At 35.7% G+C, this 22,751-nt stretch overlaps 1 protein-coding gene across 1 annotated transcript in view; it reads left to right on the top strand.

Annotated features, from left to right (window-relative positions):
• The first annotated feature begins 10,263 nt into the window (after positions 1-10,263).
• The window catches only part of LOC136831214 (ataxin-2 homolog), a 48,753-nt gene continuing 36,265 nt past the window's right edge, over positions 10,264-22,751 (top strand). Inside the window, exon 1 of the mRNA XM_067091229.1 lies at positions 10,264-10,313. The gene's annotated coding sequence lies outside the window, so the exon portion shown is untranslated. The remainder of the gene's footprint in view (positions 10,314-22,751) is intronic.

The raw sequence follows: 22,751 nt of genomic DNA, 5'->3' as shown, positions 1-22,751 counted from the left end.
AAAAACTACTGAGGCTAGAGGGCTGCAATTTGGTATGTTTGATGATTGGAGGGTGGATGATCAACATACCAATTTGCAGCCCTCTAACCTCAGTAGTTTTTAAGATCTGAGGGCGGACAGAAAACTAATACACAAGACCCATAATAATAATAGCATAATGTTAACTAGTCGAAGCTTCGTTTTTGTAGTATCGGCCTCGTAAAAGGTACCAGTTACTTATCACTCTTTTGTCCAGATCATAAGCTAATACATAGTTCAGTCTTTATAAAAGGTGTAAGGTATATATTAATTTGACTCAAGGCTATAACGCACCCACCCCCCTCTGTCCCTACCCCTAGATACCCACACTATTCATCACTGGGCATTACCAGGGAACTAGAGATGAGGTCACAAGACCTCCTCTTCTGGCATCGTTTAGATTTTAAATTTTTTTGACAAAAGGATGCTGCTATTGTACCAGCAATGTCCTTTATCAAGAGTGACCTGTATTTTATAACATTGCTACTGCTGGTGTACCAGCAACGGCCTATATTTTTTCATGAATACTACTTTTAGTGTAATAGCAATGACCTGCATTTTTTCAGTAATGCTGCTAATGGTGTCCCAGCAATTTCTTATATATACATATATACATATATATATATATATATATATATATATATATATATATATATATATATATATATATATATATATATATATATATATATTTATTTGTACTGGATGGCCAAGGGGTAGCTTATCTCTTAAGGTAGCTTGTTTAATTTTTTTTTAGGAAGCTGGTCTTCTTCAGACGTAATCTATTTCCAATTTGTAGAATTTTTTATTTCTTTTTATGAATTTGAATTATGAAGTTGCTTGTAAAGTATGACTGAATTCGTTAAATATTCCCTAATAAAAATTTTATCACGATTATTTTTTTTAATCACAAACAATTTGGCCTTCGGCCAAGAACTTAAATCCTGTGACGGTTAGGACGTTTGCGCCTTTTACAGTTTATACATATATTTATGTATAAATATATGTATAAACTGTATTTATATATTTGACATATATATTTATATATTTGAGAAATATTTATACATATATTTATGTATAAATATGTGTCAAAATTTATGTTGTTAGTTTGGTTTTTTTATCGTTGTGCTTTCTTGCCACAAGAATTCATTTGTATTTAGCCATTTTTACATTTACGAACAGAATAGTGTAATTTGCATTTGTGTTCTTGTTTCCGTATTTTTATGCTGTAATTGCCTCTTAATTTTTATCAGGCATAATATTAATCCAGTCATACCTTCTTGGGTTATGGACATGTAACAACCCTTGTTGACTCTGTAAAATAAAAATTTTGCGATCCCATGTTGAATTACAGTAGTACAAAACCCACCGGTGAAGTATTTATGATATAGTTACCCATTATTTTCCTCATCCGTTTTCTCAAATCGAAATTAACCATTTTCTTTGGATGAATTTCCTTTTCTTTCATTTTTGCGATGGTAAGGAGTTTCTAAATATAAAATAAACATAATTGAAGCGATTTTCGTTTACTATTTTAATATTTATTATCTATGCGTAAGTAAACTGAGGGAGTTGTGTATCAAGGACATCCCCCCAGAGGTCCTGCCTCTGTTTCGGCAGCGGGGGAACGATCGATTAGTTTGCGAACGGAAAACTTTTTTTCTTTCTTTTATCGACAATCGTCGTTTTCGCTTCGATTAATTAAATATTTGTGAGTACCTCCCTCAAAGTGAATCTAAATTAATTTCATACAATAAACATTCTTGTCCAGTACTTTAGTAAAGATTTTTGAAAAAAGAAATAGTTTAGTTATTACGTGTCGTGATGAGTGAGGTGACAGAACTTTGTAACGGCACCTCCCATTGCATTGATGCCCGTCACTGGTGGTTAGTTTGAGTTCAAAGGTCCACACTAAGCTTCTTGGTTACTTCGACAGCTTACCATCACCCACTGGCCGCTGTTGTGCAAAGGCTCGTGAAGGGTTGCTCAGTCTCAGGACCCAACCACAAACAAACAAATTGATGTTCGTAAATGGCCTTCTCTTTTGTTGGTTCTTACTGCTAGCTGTGTTTTAACAGTTATCCTCTTTTATAAGCTTTTATGTTTTTGTTCTTTTTATTATTCCCTTTATATTATTCACAACTTTGGTAATATTTTCTTTAAAATTCACACATACCTTTGAGCGAAACCCTACCAACAAACACAGACGCACAAAACCCCAGAATTTAGTCTCTTTTGACCTTACATTGTTTACTTGTGTTTGCTTTTACCTGTTGATGCCCCAGAACCGTGGAATGGCCCTCCTGCCTGGGTTTGATCACGGTGCTTTTAATAACGGAAGTGCATAGCTGCCTTAGCATGCCATGCATAATGTCTTTACTTGTCTTGACTTATATTTCTGTTTGTGTATGCGTGCACAGACTATATATATAAGATACCCCCGTCACATTATCATAGGAATGGTATAATACTTTTCAGGTAAACTTTTAATCTGGCGACAAATGAGAAGAGAACGAGCAACAATGAATTCAAAGGTATGGTAGGCCAGAACCACCTTACTTGTCAGCGAACATACCCCAAAATTTTACGTTTTCACATAACGTCTGTTCTGAAAATCATTATTTTCGTGATAGTGTACTAGTCTTGACTCAAGTTTCTCCCAACAAAATGAATCATTATTCATTTCAAACGCTGCAGTTCTTTGTATGGCCGCTGACCTTGAAGTTTTATCCTTTGATAGTTTAAATAGAATTGTTCCATTCGTTGTGACGTTATTTTGTGCAGTTTGGGAAGTGGCACAGATCGGCTAATGAGCAGGGCTGAACTGTTTTCATTACCTGACGTTCGCTCGCGAGAAATACATGTTAAAAGTATACAAGATGTCATGTGATTCGACCAAAAATGGTACACTTTGGTCATCATAGAGAGAGAGAGAGAGAGACTACACATCCGCTTGAACAAGAACCTGTCCTTGTAGAAGTGAAAGAAAACGGAGTTTGTCTTGTGAGAAAATTAATTAAATGAGGGACTAGTCTAAATTGCTGAAGTTTTTTTTACTCTGCGTTTTTCATTTCCCAATGTTTTTCACGTCAGTACAACAACGAAACGAACATTATAGAATAACTGCCAGGTTAAAACTGACTCCTTTATTATGAAACAATTTTAGAATAAATGAGAAAATTCCTAATTTTATCATGAATTCCTGTTGTCCTCGCTGTTATCAATCTTCCACGTAATCATTGTCATTGTATCCTGTGGAATTTTGCCTTGCGAGTTGATGGTCTAATAGTTTTGATTCAAGTGAGTGGTTGCTTATTTTAAGCGTAGTGATACTAATAATATGATATATATATATATATATATATATATATATATATATATATATATATATATATATATATATATATATATATGTTAGTTTTACTAAGAGGTTTCATTACAGGAAACGATTATGGAAGCTTGAGAATAAATAAAAAATATTCTGAAAGAGAAAAAGTTCTTGTGCGGATCCCAACCTTGAACGAAGCCCTCGAGGAGAAAAAACAAATGAAGCTAGCAACATTCCGAGCGAAATATGCTGAAACATGAATGCGGAATGGTATCCTCAAAATTAGTTATGTGAATTCACTCGTTTCTTCCTTCACATAGTCGATCAGGGTACTGATTGAGTGAGAACTTGTAATTCTAAAGAAAGGAAAATACTTGGGTAACTGATTGAATTAGTGTTAGTAATAGTAGTAGTAGTTAATGAAAGGCTGAGAGCTATTCGTCGAATCCTAGATTCAGGAAACCCTTCATTGGCGCCGCCGGAACTTGTTTAAATAACGAGCGTTGGATCTAAAGTAGAAGTAAATATCAGAGGGATATCTTCTTTAATATTTGTTATGAAACGGTAGCTTGTAAATAGAGCTGATAATGGGAAGACAAAGAAACAGTCTTATAAAAGAAAAGGTGGGGTAGTAACGAGTGAACCATCCATCTTGTAAATGTTGAGTCCGAAAATAAATTGCGTTTGTATGAAGATTCCTCGGCATCGAAGCCACTTCTGACACCTACTCAGAATGCTAATCAACTGTACGTCGAACTCTTTGACTTATCAGGTGCCATCCACCATTGCCTTGTCCGTGCTTCTTAACCTTTGCACTTTCATTTACCATCAACATTCACACTTCACTTGCAGATAAGAGTTGCGTTAACAGTACCGTCGTGTTATCCCAAATCCACTTATCTACATATTCTCAATTCCACAACTTCTTCAGACCTCTCTCTACTCTTCCTCATCACTTTCTGCAAGATTCAACCCTTCTCTGATTCAACCGTCATCCCAAGTATTTATTTCAAAATCTGTATGTGAATTAACCGTTTTCTTCTACTATCGTTACTGAACACAACCGTCCTTATAGTATGACTGACTAACGGTAACATTCACGAGCAACTTTTTACTCTTACAGACACAAACCATTTCGCCTATCTTTGAAACTTCTTTATCACTGTAACGTCCTCAAATATCAGCCATTTCATATTCCATTCCCCCAACTCTTTCACCTCACGAATTTTTACTTACACACCTAATTTCTCTCGTCACTTGAGCCGTATAAATATTAAATAGCCTGGAAGCATAATGCACAGTTGTCTGATGCGTAACTTTGTACCAAACTAGGCACTCATCTGTCGACAACTTCTTTCACAAATATCATTTCATCATGACGTTGCCGAATTGCCATTGTCAAAATATGCCACCAACATTTTCCGCATCATATTTTTATTAATTTGGCCGTGACTATTTTATGGGTAAACATATGCCATTTCTATATCAATCTTTTTAATACCAGAGTTCTGGCACACGTATTTCTTAAACAAGCTCTTGATCAACTTACAATCTTTCTTACCATACACACACACTGAGCTTCCCTTTGCATAACCTCTGTCATTTTCTTATCACTGTTTTTTACCCTATATTTATTTCAACTAAGTATGTCACTTTTTTCCTATTTACAAAAGGACCATCATCCCTCCTGCTTTTCTATCAAACCTTATCTCAGTCAGTCACTCGGTCATAATATTATCACAAGGACATTGCATCACCTCAATGGTAATCTCATCAGTTCTTGGAATCCGTTCAAAATACCCTTATCAGATGCCTCAATGCAAGGCTGCGTTCTATCATGACAGTTCCTCGCCGTTTAGTGCATCCTGTATTCCAAGACATATATCCTTTATTAACCTTTATATTCACACGTGGCCTTCCTCCAGAATAATAACTTTTCATCTTCTAAATCTTGTTCAGAGTCTTCCCAACATTCGTTTGTCTTCATTTGCTTTCACGTTCTTCTTACTTTTCTTTTTAACCTTTCTCGTGTACCTTTGCAAGCTTTGTCTCGGCTGTTCTGGAATTGTACTTCAAACAGACTTTTCTTCTTCCCCCCTTTACTAGATTCTTATTCCACTTTTCTCCCTCAACCCTCAAATCTGCCTTCATTCGTCGACCCACCGCTGCAACTTCCATAATTATAGAGTTAATAATTCACTTGTAATTCCAAGCATTGTTGAACAGAGTTTGCATTGTTTACATTATTGCTACTACAACTGCTGTTATTATTATTATTATTATTATTATTATTATTATTATTATTATTATTATTATTATTATTATTATTAGGACAAGTTAACAGACATTTCCAGTGAACGATATTGTAATATATATATATATATATATATATATATATATATATATATATATATATATATATATATATATATATATATATATATATATATATATATATATATATATATATATATATATATATATATATATATATATATATATATATATTATGTATGTATGTGTACATCCACAAAATCGTTGAACATTTTTATTCAGGCTTTCATAAAACAAAATTTTCCTTCTGAAAGGTTAGTACATTTTTCCAGTGATTTTGTTTTATATATATACTATTGGTTTTGTTACACATCACTTTTGTTACAATTATAACATCAACAGCAATTTACATTAACCAGATCCCTCATGCCGTCCGGAAAAATTCTCGGTGACGTAGAGCGGATCAAATCATTCAGAAGGCAGCAAATTCCATTACTTAAACGATGAACTGACGCTTATCGCGATGTCAGACGCAAGATAGATGACCCTCTTTCGTGTCTTGATATCGTAATCAGGGGGAAAATAATATTGTGCCCAGTCTGTTCAGACACGGACTGGACAGCGAGATACGATGTATACATACAAGCAGATAGTTTGGGTAAATAACCATTCAGGATAGCAGACTATAGATGTCTGTGTACAGACGCGGTGGCGAAGAGAGAACGCTAACAGAGAAGTGGGTGGTAAAAGGGTTATAAATTACTCGTATGGGGAGAAGAAACAGTTGCACTGACTGAAGATATAACGATTTTAACAGTGTTATAGAGAGGTTATAATAGAGAATCAAAAAGAGTTAGTCGTACAAACGGTCAAGAAGATAGAAATTAGAATAATAATTTAAGAGGTAAGTTAGACAGAAAGGGATCTAAAAGTAATTAATACAGAGACAAGGCTGAAACATACATAAGACTTTACAGACATGAAATAGCAGACTTACAAATTATTATTATTATTATTATTATTATTATTATTATTATTATTATTATTATTATTATTATTCAAAAGATGAAGAGGCCTATCCATATGGAACAAGCCCACCACAGGGCCATCGACTTGACATTCAAGCTTCCAGAGAATATGGTGTTCGTTAGACACAAGAACAGACGGTAATGGGTAATAAAGAAAGAAGAGATCACCTATTTAAAAAAAGAAAAAGTTAATTAACAAATTAATAAGTAAATAACAGAAGGTAACAAAAGCTTAAAACAAGAGCAAGTGATATACATGGAATCGGTGATGTACATGAGACGCAAACAGGCAAACACAGCAATGCAGGTTACAGGCAGTCTGAAGTAAGGGGTACAGGCGCACTAACACACAAGATCAAAAGCTACAGGTTAAGTTAGAGATGTAATAACAAGAGCGTTACAGACAGACACAAATGAGATGTACGGACAAGACTAACATGTAAAAAAGGTTCAATATTAGACTAAAGAAGCAGGTGATAGGCAAGGTAGTACTAGACAGGCATTGACGAGGCAATAATTAGACAAAAATAAGAAATGCAATCTCGCACATCAAAACAGAATGGCACCCAGAAGAGATACTGGTTCTAAACAAATCGGGGAACAATGCACGAAATAAAAAGAGGGCGAGAGAAGGGTACACGAATAACAAACAAACAAGCAACGTTCCCAGTGTCACATACAAAGGAACCGTGTACTGTTGACAGCGGAGAACATGTTAATCCGCTCTCTTCTTCTTCTTTGAATCTCGCACTTCCGCATTTCCTCTCCATGAAAATGAATAATTCATCGACGAAAGCTTCCTTGCGAGTTGCTCTGAAGAAGCTTAACAACACGGCAGCCCCTTGAAATAGGGAGCTCCCTTTCTCGTCTATGGATTTATTGTCATTTCTCCTAACCCTAAACTTATAGGGAACACCGCCTCTATCCCCCCCCACCCCTCCCTCCCTATCGATTTCCGCTGTCTTAAACTGTTATTTCCTTCAAAAGACTATGAGGTAATATTCATCTATCTGCATCCAGGAAATGAGGTGTTTTAATGTGCGTTTTTGTTATACATTGCGTAGTCTTTCATTCGGAATAAAGTATAACGTCTTTTCGCTTTTTGATTTCCGTTAGTTTCATGCGGTACAGCTGTAATTCCAGCAAACATTTTGTGTCTTTGATTACAAAGCCTTTTGTTTAGAAAGAGGTAATGACGCATTCCCTCTTGTATTTCCTTCGAAGAAGAAGTCACTGACTTCGTTGTATCTTGTGGGTCAGCCATTTCTACAGATTTGTTTGTTGTTCGGTGGGTACATCAGATAATTAGATAGAGACTGTACGTTGTGACGTCACGGACAACGACTCCATGAAGTCAGGTGGCCCCTGGGATGATGTCATAGCCTCGACAAGCTGGGAATTTGAGATTTCATTTTGATACAGAATCTTGTCGATTAGATTAAAGGAATCTTCTTTCTTTTCACTGCTGTGCGATGCTATGTTTCTGCTTGTTTCATCCCCCGAGGAAACAAAATGCTGAAAATGACGTGGTGCATTCTTTGTTTACTTTCTTATCAAAAACAGATCGTTTTCTCCCTGCGATAAGGGGTGGCTCCAAATAGAGAGGGAGAGAGCGGTCATTGCCACGCTCGGTGCTTCGTAAAACTGCTGAGTCACGGTGATCGTAAGATCGATTGCAAGAAAACAAAGTGCATATCGAAGTAACTACATTTAAATCTCTGCATTCTGGGTTTGTTTGTACTTTTGATTTGTTTGTTTATTTTGTGTAAATATTAAAAAAGGAAAAACAATTATGCTGCCTCGCCGTTCGCCACAGCGTCCCGTGCTAGTATTGACCTAATTCTGTATCTTGAGTTTTGTATCCGTTTTAGGTACGAGGAAAGGCTTTCTAATATTACCTTGCATTTCTCTCTGTCTCCCTCTCTCTCTCTCGCTCTCTCTCTCTCTCTCTCGCATTTTCTCAAGCCATACTCGTGCGGTGTTTAAGTTATTGCCTTACACAGGGTTCAAATCGATATATCTGCAGATCCAAAGTCTGCAGCACTCGCCGGCCGTGGTGGTGCTACTCTCCTCTCTCTCTCTCTCTCTCTCTCTCTCTCTCTCTCTCTCTCTCTCTCTCTCTCTCTGTCATGTGCGTGTGTGTCCACACATGTGCTGTAGCCTGGCGAATACAAGACCACAGAAGTTACATGTGTTAGAAGTCTTTTTTTTTTTTTAGTTCACGATTTTTAGACCTAGTGTGATTTTTTTACATGTTTTTCCATTGGTACTGATCAAATGTTGCTTTTTTTTTCGTCGAGGATAAAGTAACATCACGTGTACTTTACCCAGTTTTTCCGGTGGTTGAACAAACACAGTAGCTGCTAGGCAGTGAGAGATACAGTTAGTTTATGCGTATTTTACCTCTTTACCATTTTATTTGTTTATTTATATACCGTTCATGTTGTGAGCTTTTTTGTAGAAGCAGGTCAGACACTTATGAGTTTTCAGTAATTATTATTATTATAAGTGTAACTCTACATTTATTTACCAAATACATTTTGGAATTTTTCTTCTGTAGTTCGTATATTACCATGGCCTAAAATAAATTAATTATTATTATTATTATTATTATTATTATTATTATTATTATTATTATTATTATTATATACCTCTCAGTAACTGTTCATTTTTAACCAGGCATTTTGAGTCGTTATAGCCCATTCTTACGTTAATAACAATAATAATAATAAGGCACCTTGAACGCCTATACGCACACCCCTTATTCAAGCTGCAACGTACCATAGTAAAACAAAGTAATGTTTGTTTGTTATTTCGTCTGTTTGTTTTGTCGTCTGAATTTGACCTGTTAAGGAAAACTGGTGATGAATGAGGGAGGAAGGGTTGCGAGATGCCAGATGCGCGATGCTCTCTTGTTATTTCTGACGCAGCTGCTTGAGCAGAAGTACCTGGTAAAATTTTCGTCAGGGAAATTTGATTTTCCTTTACTGTTTGGAAATGGTTGAGAGTTTTGTTGGAGTTTTTGTTTTATTATTATTATTAATTGTTTTCTTAATAATTATCTAGCGTAAATGTATGATGAATGAAGCAATATTGTTCTTTCTCGATATGGTTCTAGGCTTTGTGGTGACAGGCGTTTCCAAAATGGGAAGATATCGTGAAGTTAAAGATGGCATTTTGGTTAATAAACATTATGTATGTAATACGTGTATATATATATATATATATATATATATATATATATATATATAGAGAGAGAGAGAGAGAGAGAGAGAGAGAGAGAGAGAGAGAGAGAGAGAGAGAGAGAGAGGTTTGTCACTGGTTTCAGTTTGAGTAACATGCAATTATATCAGCTATCCTATCAGTTTATTTTGGCAGTGAAATTATTATTATTATTATTATTATTATTATTATTATTATTATTATTATTATTATTAATTATTATTAATGAAAGAATAAAGGTAGAATTTATGTTTGCAATGGAGAGATGCTTAGTCAGCAGCAGAGCAAACCTTAGGAACATTCTGTAGCCCAGCTGCGATGCCGTATAACTGTGCGATCAGTCTAGTAATGTGTTTGAGACTTCCTTTTTGCAGAATATTCAAACGTTACTCTGGTGTTAGCCGTTACGAAGTGACGTCATTGCGAGGATATTCATTGTAAAGGTACATTGTAATTAAGCTAACTATTGTCAAGTTTCATTTCTCTTTGTAAAGTTGCACCGCATTTTGGTTAGTCATTGTAAAGTGTTGTTACTCTTATAAAGTTGCAGCACTTTTGAAGATGAACTCTATAAACCTTGCAACACTTTCGAAGATGAACTGTATAAACTTTTATTACGCCCAGGTAGCTCATTATAAAGTTCTACCAAACTAAAGTCAGTTATTGATTAATGGAATAATTAAAGTTAGTTATTGGTTAATGGAATACAGTCTAGGTCAGTCATTGTAAAGTTACGTTATGCTGATGACAGTGATCATAAAGTAATACAGTTCTGTGGGTGTTCACTGTAAAGTTTAGTTTTTCTGAAATTAGTCATTGTAAATGTAAATTCCTCAACGTTGGTCCAATGTAAAGTTGCATTACAATTAAACTAGCCATAATGACAGTGGCGTTACGCATATAGGTTAATCATAATAGATTGGAATTGGGGCTAGGCTAGTCTTAATAAAAGTGGAATTACGTATAGGTTACCGTCAATAAAAATGGAACTAGTCCTAGATGACCCCAGAAAAATGGAACTAGGCCTAGGTTATTTTAGAAAAAACGGGATTGGGCATAGGCTACCCTGAAAATGGAATTAGGCTTAGGTTACCCTAAAAATGGAATTAGGCCTAGGTTACCCCCAGAAATGGAATTAGCCCTAGGTTACCCTAATAATGGAATTAGCCCTAGTTACCCTAAAATTGGAATTGGGCCTAGGTTACCATAGAAAAAATGGAATTAGGCTAAGGTTACCTTAGAAATAATGGAAGTAGGCCTAGGTTACCATAGAAAATTGGAATTAGACCTAGGTTACCTTAGAAAATATGGAATTACGTCTAAGTTACCATAAAAAATGAAATTAGGCATAGGGTACCATAAAGATGGAATTAGGCTTAGGTGACCGTTAGCGAAAATGGGACCTAAAGTAAACCGAATCCATTGAGTTTACGCGATTTTGTATGGTATAAAGAGTTTGGCTTCCTGGAAATGTGCTCAAAGGAGTTTAACTTCTTTGGCTTCACACTATCATATCTGAATTATTAAGCATTTTCATAGTACATCACTTCAATTATCAGTTTTATTTAGGTTTTATTTGAACTTTTCGTTTGTCTGCAGTTTGCCCTGATAATTGTTTCTGGTGTGAGGTTGTGACTTATGCCAATTTATGCCTGGAGGAATACTTACACACTCCTTTTGCTCAAGTTTTTTTGGCTTCCAGGCTGCAAATGGAATACTTACATACTTTTACTTACATAAATCTCGCGGTTCTTTGGTTTCAGATGGAATACTTACATAGCCTTATTTACTTAAATCTCATGGTTTTCAGGTTTCTAATGGAATGCTTGCATATATGTACTTTTATCTCTTGGTTTTTAGTCTCCAAGTAGAGAACTTATTTACTTTTACTTAGATACTTCGGTTCTCGGGCTTCCGAGCGACCCACTGCCTCTTGCGCCAGAACACTAAGGTTCGTTGCAAGTGCCACTAGGCTTATATGTACTGTATATGTATGTGTGTGTGCACCAGTCTATATACATATAGTAGGACTTGGGACAGTCCCAAATGGGATACGGCTTAGTAACCATCCAAAAGGTCATCCAACTCGATTGGCTGAGCCAAGGTGAATATTAAACGACCTTGAATACCGTATCATTGCTGGCCTACCTCAATGAATCCAGTTATTTCTTCTAGCAGGAAGCTGAGTCATTCGATTTTATATATTTGGGGAATTTTTCCTTGAATAAGTTTGATATTTATGTATATATATATATATATATATATATATATAGAAAATTGAATTCAGAGATTAGCTCTTTAATTATGTATAGGTTTAATTGTTACTGTTTGTCTCATAAAAGTAATGGAGAAATAAGTAATCACTGCAATACTGGTTTGTCTTGAATCAGTTCGAACATAAATCAGCGACCATAACTATTGATTAAGAGGAGAAGAAGAGAAACCAGTAAACAAGATGATGAGACTAAATTCTACACCAGAATATGCGTTTGCACAAGAGCTTATCTGTTGCAGTAAATTTGCTCTTAAACCATTTAATCTTGTTACTTTTTCGTTGATATGTGTTATCTCGATCCTTATCATGTTCTGCACATTCATTCCATTCTTCGCTTAAGGCTTTGTTCAAGGGGAAGTGCGGACTTACAGTCTAAGATTCTTCTTCTTGCAACTGTTCATTTGATTTTAGTCTCATCTTCCTACTAGGGTCGGTTGCTAGAGTTTTGTGTCGCTCACTTCGGTTAACTTTATTTTAGGTAACCAAAACTAGAGTACGCGATATTGATATCATTTAACTGTACGTTTTGAGATTTATTAATTTTACCTGTGATGGCAAATGAAGACTTCTTAGAAACTAACCACGTGCCACTTTCTCTCCCTTCTTGGTACTGCTTGTCAGACCTTCTTCTAAAAATGGACATTTTTTTGTATCTTCCCTCCTTCTCATCTTGTAACTCCTGTAACGTGAAAAAAAAACACGATTTGAAGAAAAAATATGTTTAAGAAATGTGGATATCTTAAGTATATTTCTTCTCCAATCTGTGATTTTTTCCAAGTTTCAAAGTTCGGTATTGATCTGTTATCTTGATTCCTGTAATTCCTGTCTTTGTTCTTTGTGTTCTAAGGCGTTTTTAATGACAGGAGTTATTTTTAGAGGAAAAATATCTTGATTTAACATTATATTTGATGAAGTCTTCAAATTTACAGTTATTGTAATCAGTCACTTACCAGAAGTGTAATCAAAGATTTTCAAGTATATATTTTAGGTTAAGTTCTTATATATATATATATATATTATATATATATATATATATATATATATATATATATATTATATATATATATATGTGTGTGTGTGTGTGTGTGTGTGTGTGTGTGTGTGTGTGTGTGTGTGTGTGTGTGTGTGTGTGTGTGTGTGTATCGTTTCCATAAGCTGGAACATGACTGGACGAATTACCTGGAATCTCCGCTCTTCGGAGAAATGCTCAGGAATGCCCTATTGATCGCGGGTGATCAATGAGTAGATGCGATAATAAAAAAAAAAATCTTATCTGGATTGACCAGTTTGCTCGAGATGGTCGGTTGGGTTATCCCGTTACAGTTAATAAACTTATTATTATTATTATTATTATTATTATTATTATTATTATTATTATTATTATTATTATTATTATTATTATTCATGAAAATCTCATTATACTATAAATCACTAAAATGGTGAAAAATCCACAATGGTGTAGGTGTGAATATATATTAAAAATATATACAGAACGACAGAAAAACGTTTTGTATATATATTTTAATATATACACCTACACCATTGTGGATTTCTTCACCATTATTATTATTATTATTATTATTATTATTATTATTATTATTATTATTATTATTATTATTATTCATTTTGACGTATCATTAGTACCTTCACAGCCATGCTAATTTTTTTCCTTTAATATTCAGCTATCTACATCAATTTCAATAAAATTATGTATGCTATATATGGCCTTCTCTTGGATGGGTGACCAGCAGCAAATTCCAGAAGCCACGGACAAGTATCCTCCCCTAACCAGTAGTTAAGTATATAAGTAAGCCTGCTTAAGACCTTAGGAGTCTGGTCTAGGCGGCACTGGGTTACAGTGAGATCCGAGACACGGAGATGGGTCCTTTTAGAAGTAAGGTAACTGGTAGATATTGGACACAGGAGACGATAGAGATTTCCGGAGTTTTAAATGATGACGAAAAAGGGCCAGGGCGACTCGGTTGTGCATTCATCTCTCTCTCTCTCTCTCTCTCTCTCTCTCTCTCTCTCTCTCTCTCTCTCTCTCAATCTCTCCCTCTCTCATGACAGATTTCTTTCCATTTCTACTTCAATCTTTCTCCTCTCTCATGACTCTTTCTTTCCATTCTCTCTCTCTCTCTCTCTCTCTCTCTCTCTCTCTCTCTCTCTCTCTCTCCTTCTTCATTCCCCTTCTAACCTAACCATCTCTCTCTCTCTCTCTCTCTCTCTCTCTCTCTCTCTCTCTCTCTCTCTCTCTCTCTCGTTAAATTTTGATCGCATCGATTCCATCTTTCTCGTCCAAGGACATTTCAATTAATTGATTTTCATTTCATTTGCTTCTTCCATCCATCTTCTTACCCACTCTTTCGTCCTTCGGGCCTCACATAGCCCATAACTACCAGCCCCAGCCTACCCAAATTCAACCCCACTCTCTTATCAGGGCTTGGCGAGAAGTGTAAATGTTAAAGGAAAACATTAGCAAGGGTATGCAGGTACTAATTGTGCATCAGAATTAATAATAATAATAATAATAATAATAATAATAATAATAATAATAATAATAATAATAATAATAATCACATGACGTCATCAAAGGCAGGGACACCTAACTTCAGTCGCCTATGCAATAATTGTCTTATATCTTAGAGCCTTACTTATTCTATCATTTTAGTGAAGGTCATTGTTATGAGGGAGGCTGAAGGCTGAATCATGTGTCCTTCACGGCGTGTTTTTTTTTATTTTTATTTTTTGTGTTGCTTTTTTTTCATTTATCGCATTTTGTAGGTATGTTTTCCTCGTTTTATTCGTGTTCCTCATTCTATTCTTTTTCCTTTATTTTTCTTCCTTCTATTGACTTATCTCCTAGTTCATTCATTTTCTGTATTCTTTTATTTTCCACATTTTTTAGTCTTCTGTAAAAGAAAACTGTTGTGCCGGCTTTGTCTGTCCGTCCGCACTTTTTCTGTCCGCACTCATATCTTAAAAACTATTGAGACTAGAGGGCTGCAAATTGGTATACTGATCACCCACCCTCCAGTCATCAAACATACCAAATTGCAGCCCTCTAGCCTCAGTAGTTTTTGTTTTATTTGAGGCTAAAGTTAGCCATACTCGTGCTTCTGGCAACTATATAGGATAGGCCACCACCGGGCCGTGGTTAAAGTTTCATGGGCCGCGTCTCATACAGCATTATACGGAGACCACCAAAAGATAGATCTATTTTCAGTGGCCTTGATTATACGATGTACAGAAAACTCGATTACGCCGAAGAAACTTCGGCGCATTTTTTACTTCTCATTTATTGTCATCGCTGACATTCATTTAATTCCTTTCATCACTTTTACCCTTTTTTCCTTCTTTATTTTCTTCATTACCATTTATTCGCGTCCGTCCCACCTCATTCCTTTCCTCGACGCATTTTCACAATTACCTCCTTTCCTCTTGTTCATATTCTCTCTGCGTTTACTCATGTCCCTCATCTCCGCAGAGTTCGTACTCGTGTTATACTCATTTCCCTCATTTCATTTCATTCATGTCTTTCTGTATGAATACAACTTCCTCATTTTCATACGCATTTCTATTATTTTATATTTTTGCAGTTTCATGTTAATTATATATATACATGTATATATTCATATATGTGTGTATATATTTATTATATATATATATATATATATATATATATATATATATATATATATATATATATATATATATATATATATATATATATATATTATATATATATATTTATTTATATGTGTATATATATATATATATATATATATATATATATATATATATATATATATATATATATATATATATATAATAAGAGGACCTTAATTTAAACAGGATGGTGAAGGAAGTCGTGTTATTATTTGTGTTAATTCAGGAACAATTGGGCTAATGATCAAGTTTAATATATATATATATATATATATATATATATATATATATATATATATATATATATATATGCGTACACATACATGACCCCATTTCTACATACGATCATACATTTGTTTTCCGATATATCAGATATGGATTTAAACTGATAAAAGATACGGGTATCCACGCAAGTATCTGTTACTGATAGCACCCTCTGTATCAGCAAATGTCCTGTCACCAACTTCAGATAAGGTGATGATACGTCAGAAAAAATCACCTGTTCATCATTTGTTTCACGTGGGTAAGTTGGGAGCCATTTTTAGATGTGGGAGTTTTATCAAGTCACGCCATCATGTATAGGTCGATATTCATGCGAGTGTTGCAACGGTTCATTCTTTTCGAAATACCCAAATTGATTTATATATATATATATATATATATATATATATATATATATATATATATATATATATATATATATATATATATATATACATACATATATATATATGTATGTATATATATATATATATATATATATATATATATAGAGAGAGAGAGAGAGAGAGAGAGAGAGAGAGAAACAAAACATGTTTCGTTCGTCTGTTTATTAGCCAACATTATGGGATGAGGTTGCTCCCCCCCCCCCATGCTCTGCCTTCGCAGATGATCTGTGGGATTATGTGCCCATGGATGGTCACCCATCCGGTGGCTGGTTTCCTTAGATTAATCTGGAATCGCGTGATCACTGGTCCTGGCCTAAAGATTCCCAAAGGGTGAAAGTGAATAAGGCTTGGTGTGGACATCTGGACTCTGCTCTTAATGACAGAGATGGTCACCCATCCAAGTACTGGCGTTTCACAACCTTGCTAAGATCGACAGGTGAATGAATGGATTCAAATGATATTTTTTTTGTAAAGTGATTCTCAACTGTTCTTCTACAGTGCTTTGTTAAACTAATTCTGACTTGAGGAGAACAAGCATCCATTTTCATGCTTTAATGAGGAACAATTTCTATCCATTTGAAAAGCTATTCCACTCCCAAGGGATCCACAACCATGGTTTTTTTTCGTCATTCTGATTAAGTCGCTTTAGAAAGCACTTTTGCTGTAGTGATTGCATTTCCTACATTCTACCATACCAGAATTTTGACTAAGCATCCCACGTAGATTCTCTTTCATTTTATCTGTGGAATCATTGAAACTACGGATTCAAATCAACAGTAAGCAATATTAAATGGAAATTAACGCTAGTATCGTATTAAACCACGGGTATAACAAGGAGGCCTTGTGAATATGACCTTAAGAGCTGTGTTACGTCACTTTGCGGCATTTATAAATCAGTCAGTCTACCTTCTAGAGGAAGCCAGTTACAGTCAGTCTGTCCCACGTATTTTATTTATGTTATGAATGATGCTACAGCTATTCTCTCTCTCTCTCTCTCTCTCTCTCTCTCTCTCTCTCTGTAGGTGTGAATGTGTTTTCTTCTTAAATCCCTTATGGATGAAGTTGCAAGCCCTAAGCCTGGTTACACTGATGTTCTAAGGGGCTTAATGTGCCTCCGTCACGTTCAGGCTGATCACCCAACCAGGTACTGACCAGACTCAGCGTTTCGTGACGCCCTGATCTGGTAGACGATATCATCATTTTGAATAATACTCTGCAATCAAGGTCGTCTCTCTCTCTCTCTCTCTCTCTCTCTCTCTCTCTCTCTCTCTCTCTCTCTCTCTCTCAGTAACAAAATACCCAGTTAATTTGTTTTGGCTAAAAGGTTCAATCTCTCTCTCTCTCTCTCTCTCTCTCTCTCTCTCTCTCTCTCTCTCTCTCTCTCTCTCTCTCTCTCAGTAACAAGATATCGAGTATATTTTGGTTTGTCTCAAAGGTTAAATTCATGTCTCTCTCTCTCTCTCTCTCTCTCTCTCTCTCTCTCTTCTCTCTCTCTCTCTCAGTAACAAAATATCCCGTTTATTTTGTTCTCGCTTAAAGGTCAAATTTAAGTCTCTCTCTCTCTCTCTCTCTCTCTCTCTCTCTCTCTCTCTCTCTCTCTCTCTCTCTCTCTCTCTCTCTCAGTAGCAAAATATCCAATTTGTTATGGCTAAAAGGTTAAATCCAAGTCTCTCTCTCTCTCTCTCTCTCTCTCTCTCTCTCTCTCTCTCTCTCTCTCTCTCTCTCTCTCTCTCTCAGTAACAAAGTATCGTCCATATTATATTTTGTTCTTGCTCTTAAGATTAAATCCAAGTCAGTTCGTTTTGTTTTGGCTAAAAGATTACATCCAACTCACTCTCTCTCTCTCTCTCTCTCTCTCTCTCTCTCTCTCTCTCTCTCTCTCTCTCTCTCTCTCTCTCACGTAAGTAAGTCGCGGGACACATGATAAAAAGTATAGAACACTTTCAGAGGTCGAGTGAAAGGTACAAACTCCGAGCTAAAAGTGCACGCTGTTAATCAACTAACCAAACACTTAACAGCTTCGATGACGTTTCATGAAAGGCCACGGGATAATAGCTTCATGCGAGAGAGAGAGAGAGAGAGAGAGAGAGAGAGAGAGAGATAGAGAGAAGAGAGAGAGAGAGAAAAAAGGGAAGTGAAATTTTGCGAAATGACATACTGTATACATCCAACTCTGCGCGAAGGCGGAGATCAGATGGCGAGGTTACGTATGTGTGTTTGTGTATGTGTTTGTGTGTGTATGCACACCCATTTTATATATATATATATATATATATATATATATATATATATATATATATATATATATATATATATATATATATAATGGATGTGTATACATAATCATATATAAACATATGCATATATATTGTGTATATATATATATATATATATATATATATGTATGTGTATATATGTATGTGTGTACGTATGTATGTGAGAAGAAAACTTACCGCATTAAAAGGAAATATTCAAATTTATGAACTGCAAATAAATTTGACGACAGTAATCCGCCCAAATCAATAATAACTATTATGTCCATTACTTTTCCTACTACTACTGTTTATATTAACTACCATTAATTATAATAATATTGAATTCTCTACCGCGCTGTACACATCCTTAATCGATTCTGCACAAGGTCAAGAGAATGTCATATTAAAGTTTGAGGATGAAATGAAATGTTTGCAAACTTTTATATAGACGTGGGGTGGCAAAGCAACATATGTAAGCTAAGTTAATTATATAACATCCTTGCATTATTATTATTATTATTATTATTATTGGTAGTGCTGTTTTCTTTTATTATCAGTGTTATAGGTATGCTAAATTATATAAATTCTTTCTTAATCACAAACTTAATGATTAATGTTACAGTTCGAGAATTTCGAAAAAAAAAAATAAAAACGAACAGAAAACGAAAGAAAAAACTAGCTAATACTAGCTATATATATATATATATATATATATATATATATATATATATATATATATATATATATATATTGGAACTTATGCAAAAACAAAATGTATAAATTTAAAAAAAAACACAGTTCCAAATACCAGATCATTCACTTCTGGCGATTTGAAGATTTCCCTACTTCTTCTTCTTCTTCTTCTTCTTCTTCTTCTTCTTCTTCTTCTTCTTCTTCTTCTTCTTATTCGACCGGCCTTATGCCAGTGCAGGCCCTTTTGCTTATACGAGCAGCCCTTAAGGAAACACTATTGTAGTCGTAGCTTCATTCGTTCTGTAGGTGATTGGCTGATTTCCATATGTTGTCGAAATTCGCTTCGAGATGGTTTTAAAAGCGTAGGGCTTGTTCGTCCTAAGAGGTCGTGCCCAAATGCCCAAATGCCCAAAACAAGATGTGGTTGCCATTAGAATTCTCTTATCAATTATTTGTGTGGTTATGCTACAGGCAAGATTTTCCTTGCCTGAAAATTACACACACATATATATATATACATACATATACATACATATACAGTATATATTTATATATGTATATATGCGTTTGTGTAAATTTCTTACTCATATCAAGATCGAACCCAGGTCTTTCAATTGAATGGCAAAGCCGCTGCCAACTAAGCCGCACAAGTCATAAGAGAAATTGGAACCTGAGTACCACTGTGCCTAAGGCTTTACCTGGGCAGGCTATAGCTTTCTTGCATACCAGGGTATTTTTCCCACCTTCCCTACTCAGCAGTGACCCAATTGACAGCATTTCAATCGAATTAACCTTTCTGGGTGAATATGATAGCAATAACCAATATACAATCACATGTTCCAGCATTAAGCCTCGTCTGAATGGAATATATATACATATAGGCTATATGTGTGTGTGTGTGTGTGTGTGTATAGATAGATAGATAGATAGACAGATCGATCATAAACATATACACCCCACGATGGAGCAGATTAGCAATAACAGCGGCAGTTGCGTTTATTACAATCAAAATGTCAACTTATGTAATGTGGGTGTGGAGTGGAGGAAGAGGGGTGGGCGGTGGGCGCTGTCCCCTTGGCAAAGGACGGGGTTGGGGGAGGAAATAGGGATGGAGGTTTAGTTGTGGGGATTGTGACCGTGGGGGGAAGGGGATCGGGGATGGGGGTCAGCTGAGGGAATAACCCCCAGGAAATGAATCCTTAGCGCGCGGTGGATTCTGAGCTCATATGGATTGGAAGTTGTGCGTGAAATGAACAACTTCAGGAAGAAGTTTTAGGAAGTTCGAGGTGACGTTTGTCGGTCTGAACTTCCCTAAAGGAATTGAAATTGAGATCACTGTATATATAAGTGCAATTTAAAGGAATATACACGAAGTTCTACTTAACTGGGACTGATGAAGTTAAAAAGAGGTATAAGAGGAAGTTTGATTAATTTAGAATTGGTGAAGTTTTGAACGTGGTACATGATGAAGTTGTACTTACTTAGTAATGAATTGCTGATAGAGTTGAAAATAGGTATAAGAGGAAATATTATTGATGTAGAACTGGTGAAGTTGAACGGAGTACATGAGGAAGTTCAACTTAATTAGGACTGATAAAGTTTTACAAAGGTTTAAGAGGAAGTTTCGTGTATTTAGAACTGGTTGAGTTGAAAGGAGTAAATGAAGTTTTACTTAATTAGGACAGATAAAGTTAAAAAGAAGGAGAAAGAGGAAGTTGTATTGATGTGGAACCCGTGAAGTTGAACGGAAGTGCATGAGGAAGTTTTACTTCGTTAAGAACTGATAAATATAAAGGAACTTGCGAAGAAGTTTGATGATGTTCTAAATCAATAAAACTTCATCTTTATATACCTCGTGGTAACTTCATCAGACCTAATTAGTAGAACTTCGTGTGCTCCTTTCAACTTCACTGGGTCTAAGTAAATAAAACTTCCCCTTTGAGAGTCAACTTTTATCCTAAACTTCTCTCTCTCTCTCTCTCTCTCTCTCTCTCTCTCTCTCTCTCTCTCTCTCTCAGTAACAAATATCCAGTTCATTTGGTTTTGGCTTAAAGATTAAATCCAAGTCTCTCTCTCTCTCTCTCTCTCTCTCTCTCTCTCTCTCTCTCTCTCTCTCTCTCTCTCTCAGTGACAAAACATCCAATTCATTTTGTTTTAGCTAAAAGGTTACATCCAAGTCTCTCTCTCTCTCTCTCTCTCTCTCTCTCTCTCTCTCTCTCTCTCTCTCTCTCTCTCTCTCTAACAAATATCCAGTTCATTTGGTTTTGGCTTAAAGGTTAAATCCAAGTCTCTCTCTCTCTCTCTCTCTCTCTCTCTCTCTCTCTCTCTCTCTCTCTCTCTCTCTCTCTCTCAGTGACAAAACATCCAATTCATTTTGTTTTAGCTAAAAGGTTACATCAAGTCTCTCTCTCTCTCTCTCTCTCTCTCTCTCTCTCTCTCTCTCTCTCTCTCTCTCTCTCAGTAACAAATATCCAGTTCATTTGGTTTTGGCTTAAAGGTTAAATCCAAGTCTCTCTCTCTCTCTCTCTCTCTCTCTCTCTCTCTCTCTCTCTCTCTCTCTCTCTCTCTCTCTCTCTCTCAGTGACAAAACATCCAATTCATTTTGTTTTAGCTAAAAGGTTACATCCAAGTCTCTCTCTCTCTCTCTCTCTCTCTCTCTCTCTCTCTCTCTCTCTCTCTCTCAGTAACAAAACATCCAGTTCATTTTGTTTTAGCTAAAAGGTTACATCCAAGTCTCTCTCTCTCTCTCTCTCTCTCTCTCTCTCTCTCTCTCTCTCTCTCTCTCTCTCTCTCTCTCTCTCTCTCAGTAACAAATATCCAGTTCATTTGGTTTTGGCTTAAAGGTTAAATCCAGGTCTCTCTCTCTCTCTCTCTCTCTCTCTCTCTCTCTCTCTCTCTCTCTCTCTCTCTCTCTCTCAGTAACAAAACATCCAGTTCATTTTGTTTTAGCTAAAAGGTTACATCCAAGTCTCTCTCTCTCTCTCTCTCTCTCTCTCTCTCTCTCTCTCTCTCTCTCTCTCTCTCTCTCTCTCTCTCTCTCTAACAAAACATCCAGTTCATTTTGTTTTAGCTAAAAGGTTACATCCAAGTCTCTCTCTCTCTCTCTCTCTCTCTCTCTCTCTCTCTCTCTCTCTCTCTCTCTCTCTCTCAGTAACAAAACATCCAGTTCATTTTGTTTTGGCCAAAACGTTAAATCGAAGTCTCTCTCTCTCTCTCTCTCTCTCTCTCTCTCTCTCTCTCTCTCTCTCTCTCTCTCTCTCTCTCGGTCGCCTGCTATTCCATGCGTGGCAGTCTACAGCCCACAAGACAAGGTGTGAGGAA

This window comes from Macrobrachium rosenbergii, chromosome 48 (genome assembly GCF_040412425.1).
Source record: "Macrobrachium rosenbergii isolate ZJJX-2024 chromosome 48, ASM4041242v1, whole genome shotgun sequence".
NCBI classification, from domain to species: Eukaryota; Metazoa; Arthropoda; class Malacostraca; order Decapoda; family Palaemonidae; genus Macrobrachium; species Macrobrachium rosenbergii.
Note: the sequence above shows the minus strand (reverse complement) of the source record. Positions and strands in the feature narration are given on the sequence as shown.